This window comes from Carcharodon carcharias, chromosome 10, assembly GCF_017639515.1.
Source record: "Carcharodon carcharias isolate sCarCar2 chromosome 10, sCarCar2.pri, whole genome shotgun sequence".
In the NCBI taxonomy this organism is placed as follows: domain Eukaryota; kingdom Metazoa; phylum Chordata; class Chondrichthyes; order Lamniformes; family Lamnidae; genus Carcharodon; species Carcharodon carcharias.
In genome coordinates this window covers 82,798,247-82,807,584 of record NC_054476.1, presented here as the reverse complement: position 1 = coordinate 82,807,584, position 9,338 = coordinate 82,798,247, and the positions used below count along the sequence as shown (strand labels likewise).

The 9,338-nt window shown below is 43.1% G+C and overlaps 1 protein-coding gene across 1 annotated transcript in view; it reads left to right on the top strand.

The window, feature by feature from the left end:
• Nucleotides 1-6,125: 6,125 nt before the first annotated feature.
• The window catches only part of ehf (ets homologous factor), a 224,985-nt gene continuing 221,772 nt past the window's right edge, over nucleotides 6,126-9,338 (top strand). The window contains exon 1 of the mRNA XM_041197910.1: nucleotides 6,126-6,341. The gene's annotated coding sequence lies outside the window, so the exon portion shown is untranslated. The remainder of the gene's footprint in view (nucleotides 6,342-9,338) is intronic.

Sequence of the window (9,338 nt, the reverse complement as noted above, 5' to 3'; positions counted from 1 at the left end):
CCCTGTCCCATAACTAACACACAAACATACAAATTAGGAGCAGGAGTAGGCCACTCAGCCCCTCGAGCCTGCTCCACCACTCAATAAGATCATGGCCTCAACTCCACATTCCCACCCACTCCCCATATCCTTTGACTCCCTTGTTAATCAACAATTTATCTAACTCTGCCTTAAAAATATTCATTGACCCTGCATCTACTGCTTTCTGGGGAAAAGAGTTCCAGAGACTCATGACCCTCTGAGAGAAAAAATTTCTCCTCATCTACGTCTATATACAATAAATACTGGCCTAGCCAGCGACACCCACATCACAGTGAATGGATAAAAAAAATGTCAGTTCTCTCTTCCATTGCTAACTTTTCCCTCTGGAGATCACCTTTCTGTTTCTTTTTGAAATAATCTCTCTTTTTCCCTTTCTTTTTCTGTTGCCTCTAGTTTCCGTTTTCTCATTTCCAATTCTTTTTCATTTTCATTTGCCTCCAATTCAAGTTTTCTCAGTTTCTTTGCTTGTTCAAATTCAAGCCTCTTCATTTCTAACTGAAGTCTCACTACCTCCAGCTGTGACTCACTCGTGGCAGGTATCATTTCCAATGTTAAATGCTGTGCTATCACTTCAATTATGTTTGCTTTCTTTGCCCCTACAGGTAATCTCAACTGCAATTTATCCGCCAACTCTGTTAACTTGCCCTTAGATACATTTTGTAACCCAATCAGAGTTATATCTTCTACTCTCAAAAAAGTTTTAGCTATGGATACAGCCATTTTTGCAGTCCCACTATTTTAAATCTCCCTCACACCAACTCCAGAATTCAAAGTGCTTCTCGTATTTGTAACCTTAAGATTCAGCAACTCCAAACCAATCAAGGAATTTCAAATATACCGGATGAGCCCCCAGTTTGTTATGATGCGGCGGATGACATGTGCCAGGTGGATCAAATCCATGAGGAAAACTCTTATCACACAGTCACAACGGTTTTACAATTTGTATTTATTTTGAGATGCATGCCCTGAATTCAGAAATAATAGGTCCACCAAGACTTTAGAGAATTTTTAGAAAACTAAATTAAACATTTGTTAACAGAAGAAAATATTTCAAGCACATACATAGGTCTGCAAATTACTACTATAATAACTCCTAAAACCCCTAGTTAATCTGGCATCCAGTTACACCCCTGTTAAGGCAACAGTTAAAAAAAATAGATTTAAACAGATCCAGTCAAGTCAACACAAGACCCAGACAGTAGAATTTAAAATGGCTTTTCCCAGCATTGGTTTCTGTTGACAGTTATATACAGATAATGGAGGCTTCTCACACTTGTGTTAGATCCTACAATGTCTTCCCTAACACATAGCCTCATTCTCCTTTATACACATTTCTCCCTTTTAATGTAATTTCCATTGTTCCCATGTCTTTGGAACTTTACCTTTCTCATAATATAAATCTTTTCATGGTGCTACTATTATCAGTAACCTTTGGAAAAAATAAACACACTGCTTGGTCTAGCTTCTCTGGCTAGATGATCATCCTACCATCTCTTTGAAATTCAAACTACCCGGATTTATCTAAAAATGCAAATTCTTCTCACCTTACATTCTAAAACTTCGCCATGTTTACGTATTTAGCATTTCAAACCTAGCTTCTTTTGATGAGTGAAAGCCTCCAGGCCTGCTGTCTCCAGTTCAGTTGAATCCACCACCAGCACCCCCCCCACCCCCCACCCCCCCACACACGCACAGAAACTATCCAAACCCCAACATTAACCTACTTTTACAATAAAGCACAATAATATTATGAGAATTATTATGCTTTCGTGACACCGGTAGAGTCCTGTCCTGCTTATGTTGTCAAAAGCTTTTGTGCGATTCACAAGCCCAAAGTAAAGTACTGTTTGCTGCTCTCTGCACTTCTCTGAAAGCTGAAAAACGGAGATTATGTTTACTGTGGATCTGCCTGGTCTGAAGCCACATTGTGCCTCCAGGTATATTCTGTTTTCTGATGGACCCTCATAAGACTGACTCTGACAAAGGCCTTCCCAGTGATGCTGAGGCATCAGAAGCCCAGATTAGTTGTTGCAATCCCCTCGACCTCCTTTGTTCTTGTATCACATGATGCTATTTGCATCACACATATGCTGTGGGGCTGAGTCTTCTCTCCATCAGAAGAGGAGGATGAGGTTCTCGATGTATGGCAGCAGGCAGGGCTTTCCATACTTGAGTAGTTCAGCTGCTAGTCCATCTTTTCCAGGTGCTTTCCTTGTTGCTAGGGAATCAATGGCCTTTACAAGCTCAAGTAATGAGGGTTTAGCATTGAGTTCATACATGTCAGGCAGCTGCAGAAGATCATCAAACACAGGCAGAGAAATATCGGTCTCACATCAGTATAGTGCTCTACCCAGCCAGCCATTTTCTTGTTCCTGTCACTGAGTACTTCCCCATCTGTGGATTTCAAAGGAGCAAAATTGATGAGAGTGGAGTCAAGTGCTCTTTTGATACCATCATACATAGCACAAAGGTTATCATTATCACTAGCAGTTTGTAATTATTTGCATAGATTGATCCAATACTTGTGGGCACAGTACCTTGCCATCTTCTGCACAACTACATTGAATAACATGAGATTGTTATGTGCTTTAAGGTTAGGAGACAGGTTGTAAGCCAGATGAGCTGTGCTCTTTGCTGCAATGACAGGAGTCATTTCTGCAAGGTGGGTGTCAAACCTATCTTTGTTCCTATTCTTCCTTTGCCAAAAGTGTTGCCACAGCTTCTTGACTGCAGAGACTTCCATGCTTCATCAAAATTACCTGGTGAGTCTTCAGGAGCAAGGGACTGCCCGAGGGCTCCTGAAAACTTCTGGCACTTTTCGTCATCCTTCATGCATGGAACATTGATGAACGGATTGCCATTGTGTTTGGCCTTGTGGATTTTCTGTGGTTGCATATTCACCCTGCTACAGACAAGCCAGTGATCAGTATGGCAGTCTGCACTGTGATAGGCGCTGGTGTGAAGAACACCGAACAGATTGTCTCTTTGGGTGATTATCCAGTCAAATAGGTGCCAGTGACCAGATCTCAGATGGTGCCATTACACCCATTACCAATGTCTGCCCTGGAAGAAGGTGTTAGTAACATAAAGTCCAGGCTGTGCACTTAGTTCTAGTAGCTGCTGTCCATTTTCAGCCACCTTGCCAAAACCATGTTGATCAAGACTTGTTTGCCATGAGACTCTGTCTGATCCAGCTCTTGTGCTAAATTCCACAAGGAGAAATAACTTTTCTCTATGTGGCAGATACTCCAGAATATTGTCTGGACTCTTGTAGAAGTGATCACCACCTTTAGCATTGGCGTACAGGATTGGTGCCTAAGCACAGGTGATGGTTACAAATCCACCATCTAATGGTAGATGAAGAGATATGAGACATTCAGAAGTTGCAGCAGGCATCTCAATTATGTGTATCAATTTGTTGTTGACAATAAATTGTCAACCAAATTCACATTCACGGTGATCATCTGCCTATTTGTCATGCTTTCAGAAAGTATAATTGGCCTCATGTATTGATCCCATGTTAGCCAATCCAGTCTCTTGGAGAGCAGCAATGTTGATGTTGACCTTGTGTAGCTCACAGTCGATCAATGCCATCTTGTGTATATTGTCTGTTGATTGTAAGTTCTCATGCATGTCTAGAGCATGTAGTTCTGAAGTTTCACCTTCCGAGCTGAAGAATCAAACACAGCTCACCCAAGTGAATGCAACCGGCCTTGCTAGCAGTAACTCTCAGGTAAATCCTGGGAAGGACGATCAGATCAGGTTAGGGAATCGGGTGTGTGGGGGGTGGAGGTGATCGCAACCATGACTCCTGAGAAACCATGTGACCACTGCCACTTCTGTAGGTTATGGCAGAAGAAGGATGTTTTCAACATTTTTTTTTCATTTACCTGTCAATGGCAGCCATGAGGGCCTTCTTCCAGCTCAATGCTGTTTTAAAAACTAGTGCAAGAGATCACTGAAATTCGAGTTGCGCTGAGCACAATTTGGGCTTAAAATTTTGCGATCCTTTGTGCTGGTTACACCCATATCAGGGCAACTGCACTAGCCCAGTTGAAAAGAAACTCGAGACCCATACCTTGCCCTGATCATGGTGACTAGTTGTGTGATATGTAGTGTAATCAGACACTGGTACATCCAGGCAGAGTGCATGGTGTTCCATTTGTAAAGGGCTGAGTGCCTGTGTCTGTATGAAGTAAAGAACCTGGAGATACAAACTCTGACTTGGACGGGTGGGAGTTTCAACACCCTTGTTTTTCTTATAGGGAATGATCTGAATGATGAATCAGCTACATCTTTAGTTAGAGAAATTCATACAGGAATACAGCACCGATCATTGCATCCGCTGTTTAATTATGGGCCTCTGTGCAATCAAGCTAACTTCTCCAGCTACTGCACTGTAATATACCCAATAGAGGTGGTAAAGCTCATACCTATATAGAGATTGCTGCACACTTTTCACTTGTCACCTTGGGCTTGTAGGTCTAAATATTCCATATAAGAAATACTCCTAAACATTTGTCTCACTAACACTTGTCTTGAATAGGAATAAAACCCTCACTTTTCTATTTGTTTGCGAAGCTCGGAACACTGTCCAATGAGCTTGGGAACTCTGAGGAGAGAGGAATGTTGCCCAAGGAGTTGTGGAACGCTAATCAAGGGGAGAGGAATGTTGCCAAAGGTGTGTTATCCAGGGAAGGGGGAATGTGGTCCAAAGAAAGTGGAATGGTGTTCCAGGAATTGGAATGCCAGGCAAGGAGCTTGAGAATGCTATGCAAGGAGTTCAAGAGTGCTAGCCAAAGAGAGAGAAATGCTGTCCAAGGAGCCGGGGGTTTTGTCTAAGGTGAGAGAAGCGTTGTCCAATCAGCTGGCAGTGCTGTCCAAGGAGAGAAAAATGCTGTCCAATAAGCTGGGAGCTCCATCCGAGGTGCAAGAAATGCTAAGATGTGCTATCCAATGAGCTGGGAGTGCTGCCCAAGGAAAGAGAACTGTTGTCCAATCAGCTGGGAGTGCTATCCAATGAGCTGAGAGTGCTATCCAAGGAAAGAGAACTGTTGTCCAATCAGCTGGGAGTGCTGCCCAAAGAGCTGGGAGTGTTATCCAAACTCTTCATTCGTCCTCAGAAGAAAAATTCAATGTTTCCTCGTTTTTTTTCATTGAATTTTTTTACGGGTGTTTATCATGTAAAGATACACGGCAGCACTAACACAAGGGACTTGTGTTGGACTGATCATGCCCCAATGTTTGTTCATGTCTATTTCTTCACTGACAATATAGTGCACAGAGAACAATGTAGTCCCAGGTGAGGGCAGCACTAGCTTGGGCTGTGAGAGGGAGGAACATGGAACACATGAAAGAAGGCCAATCAGATGTGATGCTGGAGTTTTGACCCAGCCAGCAAGGGGTCAGCACTATCAGGAAGCAATGGTGAAGGGGGCCATGAAGGGGGCCATTGACAGAAAAAATAAAAGAACAGAAAGATCCCAGTATCAAAGTACCTGAATGGATCTTGCTTGACATGTCCACTCATATCATATGGGAATGACAGGGGAAAAGGGGTGTGCGACAGTGCAGGGGAAGCAGTAGTGCAGGGTAGTGGAAAGCAGGACTGGAGCTGTTTACCCATTTCCTTTTACCCTTCCTTATTTGAGGTTCCCAGTTCACAGCAGTAAATGTACTTTTGATTAGAAAACAGACGCCTATTTATTTCTCAGTGCAAACAGGCCAACCAGTAGGACGGGTTTTACTGTTGATACAGGGGACTGGTTAACAATTAACCATTTGTAGGATTGCCACTGTAAAGATTTGAATAGTTAAATCGCTCCAAAAACACCTCAGGCACAGCCAGCAAATCCCTTTCATTTTAATCACCTATTTGCCACACAGATATATATTTATTGAAGATACTTCCTCCAGCTGAGCTCAGTCACTGAGCTCAAGAGGCTCAGCGTCCTGTATACAGTGAGCATGTCCTGAACAGCAACTGCACTGTTTGTGTGTCATAGCAGTCAAATATTTATGTAAAACACTGCAAATGCAAATTAACAAGCTCTTTTCTGTTTATAACTACAGCCAATCAAATTAAAGGAAACCAAGTTAGGGGAAGCCCCTCATGAGTGACACAGTCCTCCATGGGCTTCTGAATTATTTTAATCTACTTCTGGCTCCTTCTTCACAGAGAACCAGGATTAACTTGATTTCTCAAACCACCTCTCGCTCAGTTTTAAGGGAGTTTCTGCATCTGTCATCTTACCCATTGCTCTGGGCACACTTGAAGGGAAGATCTGGACCTGCATCAGGTAAGCTCTGTAACTTGCTAATATAGCTTTATCGGCCCCCGCTTTTAGTTATGCCTGGCCTGATGTTAAAACAGAAAATGCTGGAAGTACTCAGCAGATCAGACAGTATCTGCAGAGAGAGAAACAGTTAATGTTTCAGGTCAATGCCCTTTCATCAGGACTGATGTATTATTTGCTAGAGAGGGATGTGCCAGTATTTTTGATAATGCAGTACAGTCAAAAAAAAAATTTCAAATATCGAACACTTATTTAAGAATAAAAGTTGGCTGAAAAACTGGTGAAGAAAATTTCCAAGGGCTTCTCAGATCAGTGCAGTTAGAGATAATTGTGTGTGGGTCATGGTGGGTCCTCAGCTCCGGTCTAGAAAGTTGACCTTTCATGGGTGTGGAATGGAGATGATGAAGAGAGACACTCTGGGGCTTGGTTAACTAAACATTGGAGGGGCATCCAGGGAGACACCTGAAAATCTTTTCAGATAATTTTTAAAAATTTGTTCATGGGACGTAGGCATCACTGGCCAGCACTTATTACCCATCCCTAATTGCCCTTGAGAGCTGACTTGGCTTGAAATTGCATGCTGGGCCATTTTGGTGGGCATTTTTAAGAGTCAATCATATTGTTATGGGTCTGGAGTCACATGTGGACCAGACCAGGTAAGGACGGCAGATTTCCTTCTCTAAAGGACATTAGTGAACCAGATGGGTTTTTACAACAGTCGACAATGGTTTCGTGGTCATCATTGGACTTTTAATTCCAGATTTTTATTTTATTGAATTCAAATTCGCCATCTGCTGTGGTGGGATTGTGACCCAGGTCCCTGGACCATTACCCTGGTTATCTGGAGTAATAGTCTGGTGACAATACCAATTATAATTACATAGGTACTATCAAATCTATGCTAGAGTGGGGGTAGGTGAAAGGGATCTGCTTGAAGAGTCAAGTGGATTTTCTTATTGCCCCTTCCTGCACATGCTTACCTGTCCCAGAAGGTAAGCAAAGGTTAAGTTTCAAAGCCAAACTAACTGCATTAGTGTTTGTTGACTCTTGAGCCAATATCAGTGTGAGGAAATAATGTTTGATGATGGGTTTCCAGCATGCATCATTAAAGGCATTGCATATGGACAGATGGAGTGCTGGAGAAGGTTTATCTTGTTTCCCAGACCACTTACTTTCTCCCCATGCTGCCTAGCAACCAAAAACAGTTGAGAAGAAATTGGTATTTGACAAGAGAACAGATGTTGTGAGTTATGGAAGAACGATTGTTCAAAGGGCAACAATGCTAATATCTGACTTCTACCTCTCCTTTCAAAATGCTGCAGATTACATTATACAACCGCTATCTCTCACCACTGTGCCCCCTCCCCCACTGCCCGCACAATTACTGCCAATTTGGCTGATCAAGCTCAGTGCAGTCAGAAACTAAAAACTGTGACCTCCCTACCATGCCAAGTTCTTACTCTGGCCGGTTCCTGGAGTCATAACCTGAAGAAGGGACCAACATCACGACTGGGATTATTTAATCTACAGCATGTAACAATTGGTGTTCGAGTAACTGGGTCCAGGACATGATAGCATTTGCTATCAGGCAATGAGGTGGGGAACAATGACAATGAAGCTGGCCTCACGGAATTGGATCTGGAGACTCGAGCCCTGATTTTAACATTAGCCACTATAGGCAGAACGTGACTGGCAAGTTCAAGTTGCCTGTTTTGCACCCAGTCTAGTTTTACTCTCACTTGAGTCCCTTTGAGAGCAAAGTCAGGCATGGCATATAATCCACCCAACCCAAACCCTAACCCAGACGGGTATCAGCATATAGCTGGCATCAAAGAACCTGTGGTCTTACTTTCCATGTCTTGGAGTTCATGGTTTATCCTGTTTTATATGGTTTTAATGCATCATGAGCTGAAATCTCACTAAGAACATTTTCCTTCTCTCAATGCAAAAGATAAAAAAACTGATAATGAACCAAACAAAAAGTCATATCAATTGTCAGGTTGCTGTGCATTGAATGGCCAGGTCACCTTTACCATTGATAGGCCCTTGGCACAGTGACAAACCCACGATCCAGAAGGACAAGAGCAGCAGACACATGGGAGCACCACCACCTGAAAGTTCCCCTAGAAGTCACTCGCCATCCTGACTTAGAAATATATCACTGTTCCTTCACTGTCATTGGGTCAAAATCCTGGAACTCACTCTATAACAGCACTGTGGGTGTACCTACGTCACAGGGACTACACCGGTTCAAGAAGGCAGCTCACCACCATCTTCTTAAGGGCAGATAGGGATGGGCAATAAATGCTGACCCAGCCAGTGTCGCCCACATTCCATGAAAGAATGAAAAAAAACAGTTGCACTCTCCTTCTTTCCCACCACTCTTCTGTGGCTTGGCAACAACAAACCCTTCCTCCCAGATCTGAGCGGGTGTGAAGACGGTCTGTGGTAAATCAGAACATTGGCAAATATTACACTGAGACTATTCTTATTTCATTAGCTCAGGGAATGTCTACCTGCACATCAACTCTTTCCAGTCTCTGCATTTGTTTTACCCCTGTGTAGTTTTTAGAAAGTCTGCCAATTTGTTTTACAGTCCCAGCTGCACCCCTTTAAGAGCTGCTAACATATTCGATGATCTGTTCCCCCACTGCACCTACTACTCTCCCTTCAAGTGTCGACTGAGTTTCAATGGTCACACTTTCATCTGAGTCCCACTACAGCAACATGAGCACAGAATCCAGACTGACACTACTGAGGAAGTGCTGCACTGTCAGAGGTGCCACCTTTTCTTTTTACTTTCATGGGCTGTATCCATCACTGGCAAGACCAGCATTTGTTGCCCATCCCTGATTGCCCTTGTACTGAGTGGCTTGCTAGGCAATTCCAGAGGATAGTTAAGAGTCAACCACATTGCTGTGGGTCTGGAGTCACATGTAGGCCAGACCAGATAAGGATTGCAGATTTCCTTCCCTAAAGGATGTTAATGAATCAGATGGG